The sequence below is a fragment of the Panulirus ornatus genome, chromosome 5, assembly GCF_036320965.1.
Source record: "Panulirus ornatus isolate Po-2019 chromosome 5, ASM3632096v1, whole genome shotgun sequence".
Taxonomy (NCBI): Eukaryota; Metazoa; Arthropoda; class Malacostraca; order Decapoda; family Palinuridae; genus Panulirus; species Panulirus ornatus.
In genome coordinates, this window is record NC_092228.1 from 6,905,439 (window position 1) to 6,923,261 (window position 17,823).

Sequence of the window (17,823 nt, forward strand, 5' to 3'; positions counted from 1 at the left end):
AAATCAATGATCTTAAGTGCGTTCGACGCGAATAAAGTGCGTTATGAACGCCCCGCAGACGAGTGCGTGCTGACGCCCTCCACGCTATCAATACCGTGGATGAAGAAGGTGTCGTCAATAATACATTACTGCTGAGGCTCCACTGCGTTAAAGTACAGGGTTTCGTCCCTATGGTCATTTCCACACTTCAGAAACTATACCACTTCCTTCCCCCCCTCCCCCCGCCTCTGAGATTATTGAGGAAGACGTTGTTTAAAGGTAACGCAGAAGGTCGAGAATGACCAGCTTAGATAAGACGCTTATTTTCCCCTCTTACGGATTCCTTGTGGCATATTTCTTACGGCAAGAGTTCCAAATGATGCCGAAAATAAAATACCTGAGAGATATTCTGACATATATCACGAGTGACGGAACGAACGAACGATAGATATAGAATAACTGAGGAAATCATCATCCGTTATGGATTAAAAAGAAAAGATAATGTGCTTGAAATTCCTTCCGCTCGTGATGGTAAGAATGATCTAGACATCTAGCACTAGAAACAGCCAGGAGAAGCTGGTGCGGTACGACAAGTTCCCCCCGCGGGCCGGCACCGCCCTGGCTGGCGTGCCCGGGACTCGCCGAGCCGCTGTGGGGTTAAGTCGCCGCTGAGTCAGTGTCGAGAGCGCAGACTACACATTTAGCCTGGCGGGGGGGACCGAACCCTGGACCCTTTTGGTCACCAGATCAGTTCGAACCAGCTGGCGATAATGCTTGATGAGTGATTTACCTTGATCGATCTCCGCGAGAGAGAGAGAAAGAAAGAAAAAGAGAGAAATATATACATATATATATATATATAATCTATAATAAAACAAGGGAATATGTTATGATCTTAACTTCTTTCACTATAAAAAAAAAAAAGGTAGAAATTGTTTGTGCTCTCCTTGTTGTTGTTGATAATGATAAATCTGGAGTGTATTTATGTGATCGAATAATCTGATAATCGTGACGTGTTACCTCTGTTGATAAAGGATTGTAAACTGATGCGATAAGGAGGAGTCATACGAAATCACGCTAATCCCGAAGGAACTTATCTGTCAGCCAGCGGCAATCACGTCAAAGTCAAAAATCAAAAGAAACTTTGAACGCAAAAAGCCCCGCTTAGATTTAGAAGGTAAGACCACCTTTTATCTTTTTTTTTCTCTCAAAATGTTCAAAATATTCTCTCGTAACATGATTTGTTTTTATGATGTCGAAAGAATCCCTATGGATGTTTTGATTTGAGGGGAGGGGAAAAAAAGTTTGAAAAGATGAATAAAGTTATGAATATATTCTATGTTGATTTACTCGAGGGAATACGAATTTGCATACACATTAAGAAGTCGACATTTTCATACGCTCAGTTCTCCTGCTCAAGGTGTAGAGGAAACGATATTAACGTAAAAGTTATTGGGGTTAGAGCTGGGCTCTCCTTCAGGTGTGGGCATATAGGCTCCTCCCCTTCAGGTGGGAGTATATAGGATCCCTTCCTTCAGGTGTGGGCATATAAGCTCCTCTTCTTCAGGTGGGAGTATACAGGCTCCTCTCCTTCAGGTGTGGGCATATAAGCTCCTCTTCTTCAGGTGGGAGTATACAGGCTCCTCTCCTTCAGGTGTGGGCATATAGGCTCCTCTCCTTCAGATGTGGGTATAGAGGTTCCTCTCCTTCAGGTGTGGGCATATAGCCTCCTCTCCTTCAGGTGTTGGCATATAGGCTCCTCTCCTTCAGATGTGGGTATAGAGGTTCCTCTCCTTCAGGTGTGGGCATATAGGCTCCTCTCCTCTAGGTGTGGGCATATAGGCTCCTCTCCTTCAGGTGTGGGCATATAGGCTCCTCTCCTTCAGGTGTGGGCATATAGGCTCCTCTCCTTCAGGTGTGGGCATATAGGCTCCTCTCCTTCAGGTGTGGGCATATAGGCTCCTCTCCTTCAGATGTGGGTATAGAGGTTCCGCTCCTTCAGGCGTGGGCAATTAGGCTCCTCTCCTTCAGGTGTGGGTATATGGGCTCCTCTCCCTCAGGTGTAGGCATATAGGCTCCTCCCCATCAGGTAAGGGCTTATAGGCTCCTCTCCTTCAGGTGCTGGCATATAGGCTCCGCCCCTACAGGTGTGGGCATATAGATTCCTCTCCTTCAGGTGTGGGTTTATAGGCTCCTCCCCTTCAGGTGTGGGCATATAGGCTCCTCCACTTCAGGTGTGGGCATATAGGCTCCTCTACTTCAGGTGTGGGCATATAGGCTCCTCCCCTTCAGGTGTGGGCATATAGGCTCCTCTCCTTCAGGTGGGGGCATATAGGCTCTTCTTCGGGTTTGGGTATATAGGCTACTCCCCTTCAGGTGTGGGCATATAGGCTCCTCCCCTTCAGGTTTGGGCATATAGGCTCTCCTTCAGGTGTGGGCATATAGGCTCCCCTTCAGGTTTGGGCATATAGTCTCCTTCAGGTGTGGGCATATAGGCTCCTCTCCTTCAGGTGTGGGCATATAGGCTCTTCTTCGGGTTTGAGCATATAGGCTCCTTCCCTTCAGGCGTGGACATACAGACTTCTCTCCTTCAGGTGTGAGCAAATAAGCTCCTCTTCGGGTGTGGGTATATAGGCTCCTCCCCTTCATGTGTGGGCATATAGGCTCTTCTCCATCAGGTGTGGATATACGGGCTCCTCTCCTTCAGGTGTGGCCATACAGGCTCCTCTCCTTCAGGTATCTGCATACAGGCCTCTTTCAGGTGTTGAATCATAGGCTTCTCCCAGATGTGGCTGTATAGCTTCCCACCAGATGTGGCCATATAGGCTCCCTTTAGATGTTGGTATATAGACTCCTTTCAGATGTGGGGGTTCGGGGTCGAAGCTTCCTTCAAGCGCGTTCAATAACGCTTCCCATAAGCGTGTGTGTGTGTGTGTGTGTGTGTGTGTGTGTGTGTGTGTGCAGCCACTGCAACCCCCCTTCCCCCCTCTTAGGCTACCACTCATGCGGGTGTACCCAGACCCTCTTTACCTAACCTCTGAGGGCCTGTTGACGGCGAATCAAAGTGGCGTCAATGCAAAACGTCCTCTACTAACCAGGTTGTCGTAATTTACTTCAAGGTAATGACACCTAACGATACGTGGAATAACGTCCTCTTGCACCACCCGGCTCAACCGTGTCTCATGAAGTCGAACCAAACCAGAGGGACTTGAAGTGAAGTGAGTCGAACTAACTGAACCATACCACGAACCAAGTGTCATAAAGCCGAGCCGAACCAAAGGAAGTGAAATGAATCGAACTTACTAAACTGCTTCGGTAGATTTAATCGAATCTAAGCTGAATCGGTTGGAATGGAGAGATATCAAACCAACTGAATCGAAGCTAAACGAATCAGTCAAGCCGAGCCGAAACACCCAGCCGACCTAGGATGAATTAGAATGAAACGAATCGGAGCCACTGAACCGAACAAACGGAAACCCACAGCGAAACAAATCGAATCTGTGGAACAGGTGAACGAAACCGAACCAACTGATCCGTTGTGACACCCGAACTGACACAAATGAAGTCAACTGAAATCATTTACCGTAACCAAACTGGCAGCTCTCTCTCTCTCTCTCTCTCTCTCTCTCTCTCTCTCTCTCTCTCTCTCTCTCTCTCTCTCTCTCTCTCTCTCTCTCTCCACTTCCTTCATTTCTTTTATTTCCTCTTTCTTCTCAGCCTGGGGTGTCATTCCCCATGACATTAGCCTGGACAGTGGCGCATGACAGGCATGTCATTGTGGGGTGGGGGGTCAGGGTAATATTCAGGGGGCCCTAAAGGTTTCAGAGAGTCAAGAGTTACCTGTTTCCGCGGCTTCAGTGGGCGATGAGCATGAATTTCCCACGGCTTTTTTTTGTTGAAGGGGGGTGGGGAGGGGGTGGGGGTGACAGATAAGAATTTCCATGGCTTCAGTGGGTGATAGATAAGAACTTTCATGGCTTCAAGGGGGATGATAGATAAGAATCTCCACGGCTTCAGTGGGCGATAAGTAAGAATTTCCATAGCTTAAATGGAAGACAGATAAGGATCTCCATGGCTTCAGGGGCTACAGATAAGAATTTCCATGATCTCAGGAGAAAGTAAACACTTGTTTCCTTTGCTTCAGAATGTGATGGGTTAGTTTTTAGTCGTGGCAAAAATAAGGAAATTGTGAGAAGGCATCAAAATAAACACGAAAGCAAAAGAAAAAAGAGAAAAAAGTATATATATATATATATATATATATATATATATATATATATATATATATATATATATATATATCACAATAGAGTCTGATTTTATGTATTCAATCCAAAGGACTGCATGTGCTGGAGGAAGAAATACCCTCAAATCCCTAAAGTCTGAGTGGCAATCATACTTGACGAGCCCCTTGATTTGGATGAAATAACTGAGAAGGAATAGCCACACACACACACACACACACACACACACACACACACACACACACACACACACACAAACACACACACAAGCCATGGGGGCCCTCACGAGTGTACAACTCCCTCCTCATACATGACAAATAGGTCATTGCATACCCTCACACACCCACACATTTCATTTGCCGGAAGGATTGGCCTTCTACCTGTATATGTTTGCGGATGATGTGCCAAGGTCATGAAGGAAAGCGAGGAGTGAGCAGGACTGCTTCCACTTACAAGAGGACCTTGACAAAATTCCAAAGCGGATCTGATGTAGTGTTAGTCAGTTTCATATCAAGTAAATGCTGGTAGATGACGGAGGGTCATAGTGAAGGAAGGCCTCAGCAATGAATATATAGGCGGAAGTGAGCTGCAGGAACCTCTATGTGAGGGACTTGGGAGCAGACATATTCCTTAAACTTGTTCCCAGCACTTCCATCTCAGGAGAGGGACGTAAAGATGGCAACTTCTGTACTGGTAAATATCAGAATTGCATTCAGTGTTAAGGCAATATTCAGCAAGCTGTTCACATCCTACGTTAGGCCAAAATAGGGCTTAAAGAAGCACCAAGGGCTAAATGAGAGGGTCCAGAGAAAGGCCAACAAAGACGGAGCCGGAATTAAGAAAGGATAGTGATAAGGAAAGGTTACAGGCCCTAGATTTACCTACCATGGAAGAGAACAAAAAAGAGTAAGGGGTGACCTGATCACAAAATTTAAGTTTTAAAGCAGTGTAATGAAGTCAACAGTAAACATTTATCTCCATGATCCAGGAATATAACAACTAGAGACCATAATAAAATATAGCACGAAACTTGTAAAAAAAAAATCTAAATAAGTACGTGTGTATGTTAGCGTGGTGGATGAATGGAATAAACTGAGTTATGAGATTATGAATGTGGAGAGCATAAAAAAAAAGTTGAAAAAGTTGTATGACATAAAAGTTCAAGAGATGGGGGTCCCACGAATGTAGAACACCCCCTTCCCGCACCGTACAAAATGGTTATTACACACACACACACACACACACACACACACACACACACACACACACACACACACACACACAAACACACACTAGCGGAATAATTCATCGCTCCAACGTCATGATTAACTTGCCCACAAAGCTATGAATAACGTCACCACAAGCTCATGAATAATATCATCACAAGCTCATGAATAAAATTACCACAAGCTCTTATCTAACGTCACCACAATTTCATAAATAACATCACCACAATCTCATGAATAACATTATCTCAAGTTCACGATTAACATAACCTTAAGTTCAATCACCTTAAGTTCATAAATAGCATCACCTTAGGTTCATGAACAACATCACCTTAAGTTCATGAGTAACATCACCTTACGTTCATGAATAAAATCACCTTATGTTCATGAACAACATCACCTTAAGTTCATGAGTAACATCACCTTACGTTCATGAATAACATCACCTCAAGTTCATAAATAACATCACCTTAAGTTCATGAATAACATCAACCAAAAGCTCATGTATAACATTAACCACAAGCTCATGAAGAACATCAACCACAAGCTTATAACTAACATCAACCACAAGCTCGTGAAGAACATCAACCACAAACTCACGAAGAACATCACAAGCTCATGAAGAACATCAACCACAAGCTCATGAAGAACATCTCCACAAGCTCGTGAAGAACATCTCCACAAGCTCATGAAGAACATCTCCACAAGCTCGTGAAGAACATCAACCACAAGCTTATGAAGAACATCAACCACAAGTTCATGAAGAACATCTCCACAAGCTCGTGTAGAAACATCTCCACAAGCTCATGAAGAACATCTCCACAAGCTCATGAAGAACATCTCCACAAGATCATGAAGAACATCTCCACAAGCTCATGAAGAACATCTCCACAAGCTCATGAAGAACATCTCCATAAGCTCATGAAGAACATCTCCACAAGCTTATGAAGAACATCTCCAAAAGCTCATGAAGAACATCTCCACAAGCTCATGAAGAACATCTCCACAAGCTCATGAAGAACATCTCCACAAGCTCATGAAGAACATCTCCACAAGCTTATGAAGAACATCTATACAAGCTCATGAAGAACATCACAAGCTTATGAAGAACATCTCCACAAGCTCATGAAGAACATCTCCACAAGCTCATGAAGAACATCTCCACAAGCTCATGAAGAACATCTCCACAAGCTTATGAAGAACATCTCCACAAGCTCGTGAAGAACATCTCCACAAGCTTATGAAGAACATCTCCACAAGCTCATGAAGAACATCTCCACAAGCTTATGAAGAACATCTCCACAAGCTCATGAAGAACATCTCCACAAGCTTATGAAGAACATCACAAGCTCATGAAGAACATCTCCACAAGCTTATGAAGAACATCTCCACAAGCTCGTGAAGAACATCTCCACAAGCTCATGAAGAACATCTCCACAAATTCATGAAGAAGATCAACCACAAGCTCGTGAAGAACATCTCCACAAGCTTATGACTAACACCATCACAGGGGGTCGTGAAGGACGGGGGGGGGGACCCTCACCGGACACCATTCAACACAGACATTTCTAAGCACTCGACACTCGTCTCCAACAGATGTACACAGTTGAGACTAACTAAGATTACCTTAGCGTCTTTCAACTTTCCCATTTATTCATCTGTATATATAGATATATTCTCCTCACCTCCGGTATATATGGAGCATATATACATGTGTCTTATGTCCACGGTATATATATGGGGCATATATACATATATATAAGTCTTATGCCCATCGTAGCCACAAACACCCCAGACTCTCCAATTTAAATAACGTGTGGAAAGCGTCCTCAGTGACATACACGCATGGAAGCGATCCTCACTTCTGAATTCTGATTTGATTTGTGAAGACACTTGTCTCCCATTCACTTCGTCCTCTACACTCGCAGTGACAACGAGCTCTCCATCGCCCGCCGGGCCCGTAGGAACATCTCTCTCGCGATGGCTTAAAAGATACGTCCTGGATCGTATTTAAAAACCAGAAGGCACACGCGAAGAGAATTGTGACGCTGATAAAGACGTCTATATCTGCATCCTTTTGAGGAATCCAAGGACCTCGTCCATAGGGAGTGGAGGTCCCATTCACGTTCTAGTAGTATGGGTACCAAGGCCGCACACACACACACACACACACACACACACACACACACACACCCTAGGTTGCTGCTCCAAAAAATACTCCTCGGGTTTCATGGAAGCAAAAGATTTGCTGCGGGGAGACGTGTGCGCGCCCAGACAATTTTCCTTCAAGTTCTATCCATCCATCACCTTGAAGGTTGCATCTCCTCCATCTCCTTAAGGAGCATTAAATAAAGTGGGGAATCGGGGGTGGGAATGTTCCATCTTCCCAACGAGTTTGAAGGAAGGTGGTTCGGTGGATCAGTTTAGAAATGATGACGAATGAATCTCCGTGATGATGAATGTTGACACCCTCGCTGCATGACGACTCGTACAATTAATTCTTAAAGAAAACCATCACACACACACACACACACACACACACACACACACACACACACACACACACACACACACACACACACACACACACACACACACACACACACACACACACACAAGATTGCTTCAACGTACAAAGGGATCGAGACAAAGCTACAAAGCTGGTCTAATACATACATACACTGTATATGGCTGAGGCAATTCCCCCCAAGCCCCAGGATAAATTAAAAAAAAAATCTGAGGATGGAACGCGGTGAAAGAATGACCTGAAATAGATCATATCGAACAGGAAGCTGCAGGAATGTGTGTTTGAGAGGGACATGGGAGGTCAACGTTTGTACGAAACCTGTCGCCAGTATCTACACGCCTTAGGAGAATTACAGAGGGGACAAAATCTAGCCGTATGCAAATATTACGATACGGAAATCACACCACAAACTAGAATATGCTTTGTGAGTCTGGGTCACCGCAGTTAAAGACGCACAGTGAGCTAATAGAGAAGGTCCAGAGGAAAGGGGGGGCAAAAACAGTACCAGAAATGAGAGACCTGAGTCACAAATGAAAGGTTGGAGGCCACATCCGTGCCTACCAGGGATGAGAGAAGAGTATATAGTGACCTGACTTTCGAAACCCAGTGCGGTATGTCGACAGTGAACAGTTCTTCGCTACAGTATGTCGACAGTGAACAGTTCTTCGCTACAATATGTCGACAGTGAACGGTTCTTCGCTGCAATATGTCGACAGTGACCAGTTCTTCGTGAAGTACAAAGGTAGAACAACCAGAATCCATTAGGTGAAACGAGGCAAGAACTGAATTGGGGTATGATGAACAGCGCTTTGATAGCATGAGAAGTGCAAGCAACACGTGAGGGGGATGACAGTGTGCATAATGACACTAAATAGAAGGTTAAAAGAGTTAATTGATGACAAGAGAATGTTCAAAGAGCTGGGATAGCCCGCGAGTGTAAAACTCCCTCCCCCATACTGTATACATAAATAATTACACACGGTGTATATATATATATATATATATATATATATATATATAGAGAGAGAGAGAGAGAGAGAGAGAGAGAGAGAGAGAGAGAGAGAGAGAGAGAGAGATGTTTGTATCTGTGTGTGTGTGTGTGTGTGTGTGTGTGTGTGTGTGTGCGATACATGTAAGGGTTCTTGACCGGTAATTAGCGCGTGGGGATCACTAATTGCTGGCTGAGACGAGACTGAGGGGCGTCCCTCACTTCCATCGGAGGTGATTTACAAACCATCGATTAACCATTCTTTTTTTTCTATATATCTGTCAGGGTATTGGAGACTGATAAGAGCCTGATAGGATTACTGATAAGAACTCGATACGACTAATTGGTCGGCTTAATGTTGGTTCCAAATCTCTTTACCTCGTTTCTTTTAAGGGAAAAGATGATGCAATTAGTATTCAAGGGAGGATAGATGGGTTTGCTGACACTGAGGGCGAAGATGGTATAAATGTTCTCTTTGCTGGGAGATAAGGGATCTTCGTTGATAATTAGAGTGAAGATGATGTTCGGGTTATCAGAAGCATAGATGAGGACTAATGATGAAGATGGTGTAGGGGGGGATGTCATCAGGGATAGATAACGGCTCCTAATTGTTCTCACTGATATAGTGGCACAAGACACAGGGGGGGGGGGGTTATCAGTGACGGACAAGGGACCCCTTCTAATTGATAATGCTAGAGATAGGGGGGGGAGGGGGGGGCCATCTGTAATTAATGATCAGAGATAAGAACTTCCGATCGTAGGAAGTGTTCTGGGCTGTGATGACCCGAGTGTTATCAACTACAAGCGATAAGGACCTCTGAGAGTGTGATGGTTGTAGTACACTGATGAGAAATTCCCATCTTTCCAAGATACTTCCATGTTGCACACACACACACACACACACACACACACACACACACACACACACACACACACACACATATATGTCCGCTCTGTGGCTGCCCTGCATAAATGCATCGAAACCAGCGACCACCATCCACAAGCAAAGACGCCACACACACCAGCGCCCGACATCCACAAGCAAGATGCACAAGATGTTCCCTGGTTTACACTGACCTCCTCAAATCCGCACCTTGGTTCAGCCTCACGACAAGCGAGCACGTTGCCCGCGTACACCGAGGCGTCGATCCAGCTAGCGTGTGGGAGTTACGAAGGAGAGATTGAATGTGTACCTGAGTACTTACGTCCAAGGACCTTACGACGAGAGGAGAGTTATGCCCCTGAGAGAGAGAGAGAGAGAGAGAGAGAGAGAGAGAGAGAGAGAGAGAGAGAGAGAGAGAGAGAGAGAGGGAGGCTTCTCCTTGATACAGTCGTCGGGAAGGCTGAGAAGAAATCAATTATTTACGCGACGGGAAAGAATAGCTTACAGTAGAAGACGTCGCGCGAGAACCACAACAATGAGAATATGGTGACTACCATGAAGACGACACAAGTTAGATCTGGCCTGGCCAGGCGGCGGAGAGGAGACGTGGGTACTCGAACGAATGAGGAGTTGACTGGAGAGAGAGAGAGAGAGAGAGAGAGAGAGAGAGAGAGAGAGAGAGAGAGAGAGAGAGAGAGAGAGAGAGAGAGAGAGAGTCATGGAGTTTGTGTGAGGGAGGGGAGTTCCTGAATTGTAAGCACCTTGAAGGAACGCGATGAGGAAAAGGCATTAACTTCACAAAGTGGGAGGGTGGGAATCAGGAATTAATTTTCTTCTTCTTCTTCTTCTTCTTCTTCTTCTTCTTCTTCTTCTTCCTTCCCCTCCTCCTCCTCCTCCTCTTCTTCTTCTTCTTCTTCTCCTTCTTCTTCTTCTTCTTCTCCTCCTCCTCCTCCTCCTCCTCCTCCTCCTCTTCCTCCTCCTCTTCTTCTTCTTCTTCTTCTTCTTCTTCTTCTTCTTCTTCTTCTTCTTCTTCTTCTTCTCCTCCTCCTCCTCCTCCTCCTCCTCCTCTTCCTCCTCTTCTTCTTCTTCTTCTTCTTCTTCTTCTTCTTCTTCTTCTCCTCCTCCTCCTCCTCCTCCTCCTCTTCTTCTTCTTCTTCTTCTTCTTCTTCTTCTTCTTCTTCTTCTTCTCCTCCTCCTCCTCCCCTTCCTCCTCCTCCTCTTCTTCTTCTTCTTCTTCTTCTTCTTCTTCTTCTTCTTCTTCTTCTTCTTCTCCTCCTCCTCCTCCTCCTCCTCCTCCTCCTCTTCCTCCTCCTCCTCCTCCTCTTCTTCTTCTTCTTCTTCTTCTTCTTCTTCTTCTTCTTCTTCTCCTCCTCCTCCTCCTCCTCCTCCTCCTCCTCCTCCTCCTCCTCCTCTTCCTCCTCCTCCTCTTCTTCCTCTTCTTCTTCTTCTTCTTCTTCTTCTTCTTCTTCTCCTCCTCCTCCTCCTCCTCCTCCTCCTCCTCCTCCTCCTCCTCCTCCTCCTCTTCTTCCACCCTCTGCATGTTCAAGAAGAGGACTTGCAGACTCTCCATATTCCTCCCATTTCATTTTTCTGTCTTCCTTCATGATCTGGTCTAGTTCCGAACTTGGGAATTCGAACTTGGGGATTCTTATCATCCAGGTAAGGAGTAGGGAAAATTAGGGAGGGGGGAAAAAAACAAACTTATCATATCCTTTATGAAAACTTGAACCTATTACAAGATGAAGGGGAGGGGGAACTTTTAAGATAAGGGGGAAAAAGGAAGAGAGAATCTGTTGACATTTAATAATGGCTCTAGTCGTGGCACCGGCACCCCTCCCGTTTTCTTTCAAGTCTCCTTCGCGTTGATGATTAAGAAATGAGTATGGGGAAGGAGGAAGGGGTGGGGGTGGGGGGGGGGGAAGAAGAAGGCAGAGAGCCTTTGAGCCCCAGGGGAACCCAAGACTAAAAGGGAGTTAGAAAAGGGCAATTAAGAGTGTCTGGCGTGTGTTTGAGGAGTGGGGGGGAGTATGTTAACACTGGCAAATGAGAAAGTTTTGTTGAGGAGAGAGAGAGAGAGAGAGAGAGAGAGAGAGAGAGAGAGAGAGAGAGAGAGAGAGAGAGAGAGAGAGAGAGAGAGAGAGGCAGCGGCCTTTACAGAGGAGACGAGTCCTGAGGGGGGGGGGAGGGGAAGGGAGTTGTTTCCTTGCTGGGGGGGAGAGGTTATTATCAACCCCTCTCCCCCCTCTCTTCCCCCCACCAAAAGCACCAAGCCCTCCGTTCCCTCCCCTCTAGCCAAACCAACCACTTTCATCTCCTTAGCTCGAGTACATCGTGTATACAGTGGGGGAGATAAGTCTTATATACATGTAAACAGGTGCATTTACATACATAAATACGCACGCTCACGCTTATGCATTCATATGCCGACATACGAACGTGCATGAATACATGCATGCATACAATACACATAAATACATTCTTGATCAAAGACATGTATCACTATATTTTAAAAAATTAATGCTGTTTATAGACAACAGTCATATCCAAGTATATATACACACCTACACAAACACAAATACATATTCACACACATATGTATACAAACAAACACACACAAATACACAGACTCACATAAATACATAATATACACAGACATGCACATATATGAACACAAGCACATAAATATACAAAGTCATTTACATAGATGCATTCAAAAAATTACACAATTTCTTTTAAAAATAATACAGAACTGCAGGTATAATGTAGCCAGTAAAATGTTACCTTACGATGGTTTGGGAGGTCCTCTACCCCCCACAGCTAGGTCTGGGACCTTAACTTACCTTACCTTACCTTACCTTACCTTACCTTACCTTACCCTACATATACCTTACGATAGTTTGGGAGGTCTTCTACCCCCCCCCCCCCCACAGCTAGATCTGGGACCTTACCTTACTTTACTTTAACTTACGTGTACATTATGATGGTTTCGGAGGTCTTCTATCCCTACACAGCTGGGTCTGGGACCTTACCTTACCTTACCTAACCTTACCTTACCTTACCTTACCTTACCTTACCATACCTTACATATACCTTACGATGGTTTGGGAAGTCTTCTACCTCCCCCCCCCCCCCACAGCTGGGTCGGGACCTCACCCTACCTAAACGTAACTTACGTATACCTGACGATGGTTTGGAAGGTCTTCTATCCCCACAGCTGGGTCTAGGTCCCTTGCCTTACCTTACCTTACGCATACCTTACGATAGATTGGGAGGTCTTCTACCCCTACACAGCTGGGTCAGAGACCTTACCTTACACACACCTAATGATAGTTTCGGAGGTCTACTTCCACACACACACACACACACACACACACACTCTCTACCCGACAACAGCTCTTCCTCAGGTCGAGGTAACAGAGCAAGTAGTTTGCCTGGCGAAAAAAAAAAAAAAATGGAAGTTGAAATGACATTAATTGTCTCAAAACAGAGAGCCTGTCGATTATGCTCCATATGCACCATTCGGTACCACCACAACTGCAGCGGGGCACCATCTTATCGGCTTGCCTGTGTGTGTGAGAGAGAGACTTAAGTCTGGCCAACGGCGGGAGTCTCTCTCTCTCTCTCTCTCTCTCTCTCTCTCTCTCTCTCTCTCTCTCTCTCTCTCTCTCTCTCTGAGGAAGCGATGTTTGCGTTACGAACTTGAGTGAATATGGACTTTAGAACTTTCCATTCGACGCTCCGTTTGAATAGCATCCGAACTGGCTCACTCACATCATATTGACACAAAACTTAACTCTCTCTCTCTCTCTCTCTCTCTCTCTCTCTCTCTCTCTCTCTCTCTCTCTCTCTCTCTCTCTCTCTCTCTCTCTCTCTCTCTCCTAACCCATCCCTCCATTCCATAGCTCAACCACCCCCACTAACCACCCTCCCCCCATGACCTATTAGCACCCAGTGGCCCGTGAAGGCCAAACTTGAGTCGTGTTTGGAGTCGGGATGAGAAACTAGGGGGCCCGAACGTCCGTTTTCTTTGATCACTTTGGAGGTAGGGTAGATGGTGCATAGCGTCCGTTTCCCATTTTTTTCTATTCACTTGTAGGTAGGAATGATGTCCGTTTTTCTTTTTTTCCCCTCGATCCCTTGGGTAGTGGATGGTTTGGGGATATACGTTTTCTTCGATTAACAAAAGGGGAAGAGGAGGGGGGGGGAGGAGGAGGGGATCGGTCAGTAAAGGCGAAAACAGCACAGCAGATGCTAAGGAAGAGTTCAGAGAGAGAGAGAGAGAGAGAGAGAGAGAGAGAGAGAGAGAGAGAGAGAGAGAGAGAGAGAGAGAGAGATGAAGGATGGAGCTGGGGATCTGGGGAAATTGAGAAGTTGTCAAAAGATAATATCTTGAAGGAGCTGTCCTGGCTTTGTGGCGGTCGTGATTGTCTGTGGTGGTGTTGCCTCCCAGTTGGTCGGTGACTTCAGCGTCAGTACCACGGGGGCCGTGATGGAAGGAGGGGGTGGTGGTGGTGGTGGTGGTGATTGTGGTGGTGGCTATAGTGCGAGTGGTGGTGGCTGTAGTGGTGGTGGCAGTAGTTGTGGTGGCTGTGGTGGTGGCAGTAGTGGTGGCTGTAGTGACTGTGGTGGTGGCTGTGGTGGTGGTGGCAGTAGTGGTGGCTGTAGTGACTGTGGTGGTGGCTATAGTGCTAGTGGTGGTGGCTGTAGTGGTGGTGACTGTGGTGGCTGTAGTGACAGTGGTGGTGGCTATAGTGCTAGTGGTAGTGGCTCTAGTGACTGTGGTGATGGCTATAGTGCTAGTGGTAGTGGCTCTAGTGACTGTGGTGGTGGCTATAGTGCTAGTGGTAGTGGCTGTAGTGACTGTGGTGGTGGCTATAGTGCTAGTGGTAGTGGCTCTAGTGACTGTGGTGGTGGCTATAGTGCTAGTGGTAGTGGCTGTAGTGACTGTGGTGGTGGCTATAGTGCTAGTGGTAGTGGCTGTAGTGACTGTGGTGGTGGCTATAGTGCTAGTGGTGGTGGCTGTAGTGGTGGTGACTGTGGTGGTGGTGACTGTGGTGGTACATCACAAAACAGGTAAGATCAGGAAGGCTGATAGGCAAAAGAAGGCAGAGAGACGTGACGAGAGAAGCTAGAGAGATGGAGATAGTGAGAGAGATATAACACACACACACACACACACACACACACACACACACACACACACACACACACCGTGAGACAGGGAGAGACAAAAATAGAGACAGAAGGCGTGAAAGACAGAGAGAGACAGAGATAGAGACAGGGTGTGAGAGAGACACAGAGAGAAAGAGAGGGTTAATAAAACATGGGGTTGGCCTACCCCGGTGGCTGGGAACAGCTGGAGGCCGGCCGCCCCTACGGGCCTCGGGTCGATTTCCTTAGAATGTTATGTGAAGAGTTGGCCGTGAGAGTTAGGATTGGAGGTGTTGGAGGGAGGGAGGGGGTTTGGAGGTGTCGGAGGGAGAGGGTTTGGAAGTGTTGGAGGGAGAAGTTTGGAAGTGTTGGAAGGGGGGTTTAGAGGTATGGGAGGGTAGGCTTTGGAGGTTTGGGAGGGAGGGGTTTGGAGGTGTTGGAGAGAGAGAGGTTTGGAGGTTTCAGAGGGCGAGGTTTGGAGAGTTACAGGTAAAGGCTCGTGAGTGAGGATTGAAGGGGGAGAGGCAAGGGTTGAAGGTGCTGAAGGGTCAGGTTTGGAGGTTTAGATGCAAGGCTTGGAGGTGTTGGAGGGTCTGGTTTGGAGGCTTACAGACATGGTTTGGGGATGTTGGAGGAGGGTTAGAGGCAAGAATAAACTATGGTCTAAGGAAGTGGAGACTGTGCAGAAAGATGACAAGAAACGACAGTTGGAGGCAACAAGACATATCTTGAAGGAAAAACTATAAATACAAAGACACCTACAAAAGAAGAGAAGAAACAATAGCTTACAAAATTTAATAAAGAGAAAAGATGAAAAGAATATGATAAAGAGGAATCAGAGAGAGATCGAAAAGATGACACAGAGAAGAAATGAAAAGAGGTGTCGAAGATTGTTGGAGGGGAGATGTAACTCGGAGGGATATGAGGGAGAGGAGGGGAAGTGTTGCTTGGAGGGACACGAGGGAACTTTCCTGTCTTGGAGGAATCGGAGTTACGAAAATTATTGCATGGATATTTTCGAGGCCCGGCATTCAAGAAATGCCTCCAAGGCGAAGGAAAATATGTGCAAGGATTCCTCAAATTGTCATCATATATATATATATATATATATATATCATGATATTATTACCATTATTACTATTATTATTATTATTATTATTATTATTATTATTATTATTATTATTATTATTATCATTATTATTATTATTATCATTATTATTATCATTATTATTATTATTATTATTATTATTATTATCATTATCATTATTATTATTATTATTATTATTATTATTATCATTATCATTATTATTATTATTATCATTATTATTATCATTATTATTATTATTATTATTATTATTATTATTATTATTATTATTATCATTGTTATCATTATCATTATTATTATTATTATTATTATTATTATTATTATTATTATTATCATTATTATTATTATTATCATCATTATTATCATCATTGTTATTGTTATTATCATTATTATTATTATTATTATTACTATTATTATTATTATTATTATTATTATTATTATCATTATTATTATCATTACGTAAAGAAGGTACCAATCACGGGTCCTGGTGCACACATCAGGACCCGGCCCTTATATATAACATGTGTACGTATAAAATACACTGTTTATGTACCCTCGTAAATAACGCCAGGTACCTATTCATCGACCTAGCCCCAAAAAGGGGGGTGTTGGGGGGATGAATAGCTAGGTTAGCTGTATTATTTATAGCTTTATTTTTTAAGCTTGTTTTATCGCATGAGCTTCGCGATAGCTGAGGGACGATAGCTTTCCAGTTGGGTATCGCATATTTAAGCTCCGCGTTATCCCGAGTGAAGACGATCGTTCTGGTTACTGTAAACGTGTAAATAATATCAAACACTATTGAGGAGGAAAAAAGGATGTAAATTACTACTTATGTAATATCAGAGTACCAGATGAATGGAAGATATTGGCTGACACAGTATACCGAAGATGTGGCACCCACCATTGTAGAACTCCCTCTGTCATACAAATGAGGAATTATACACACACACACACACATATATATATATATAATATATATATATATATATATATATATATATATATATATATATATATATATATATATATATATATATATATGTGTGTGTGTGTGTGTGTGTGTGTGTGTAAGAACACTCGTGCAGATAACTTCGAAAGTCCACACGAGAAACAAAGGCTCACATCCTTGCGACCCACCACAGGTACACTTGGGCCCAAAACACGAGAGGGGGACCTTCCCTTCAGGAAGACTGACACTAAATCTAATGCAGGGGAAGTAGAGCCAACGCCACGGGGGGGGGCGAGGCACACACGTTGGCAACATCAGGTCCTTAGGTCATATGACCCTTATCACGGCTTGGCATAAGGTCGGATATAAGGGTAAGGCACGGGTACTAAGGGTAGGTGGGTGGGTGGGTGGATGAGGGAGGGGGAAGGGGGTAATGCTCTCACCGGTGGCCAAGGATTATTAATTCCTGGGTCACCATCCACCCCTCTTCCCCCCCCCCTCCCCCCACCTTTTTGAGAGGGACTCCAATCATGGAAATGCGGTTAGAGAGGAGGAGGGGGGGGGGGAATGAATGGGGCACAGGAGTGAAACTTGATAGCCACTGAAGTGATGGTTAACTGCTTTCCCCCCAGCCCCGCGCCGCCCACACCTCCCGATACCGAAGAGAGAGAGAGAGAGAGAGAGAGAGAGAGAGAGAGAGAGAGAGAGAGAGAGAGAGAGAGAGAGAGAGGATGTCCTCAAAAAAAATCCATTTTCCTTCTGAAATGA

At 44.9% G+C, this 17,823-nt stretch overlaps 1 protein-coding gene across 1 annotated transcript in view; it reads left to right on the top strand.

Moving 5' to 3' along the window:
* The first annotated feature begins 640 nt into the window (after positions 1 to 640).
* The window catches only part of LOC139747739 (uncharacterized), a 147,959-nt gene continuing 130,776 nt past the window's right edge, over positions 641 to 17,823 (top strand). The window contains exon 1 of the mRNA XM_071660337.1: positions 641 to 1,156. The gene's annotated coding sequence lies outside the window, so the exon portion shown is untranslated. The remainder of the gene's footprint in view (positions 1,157 to 17,823) is intronic.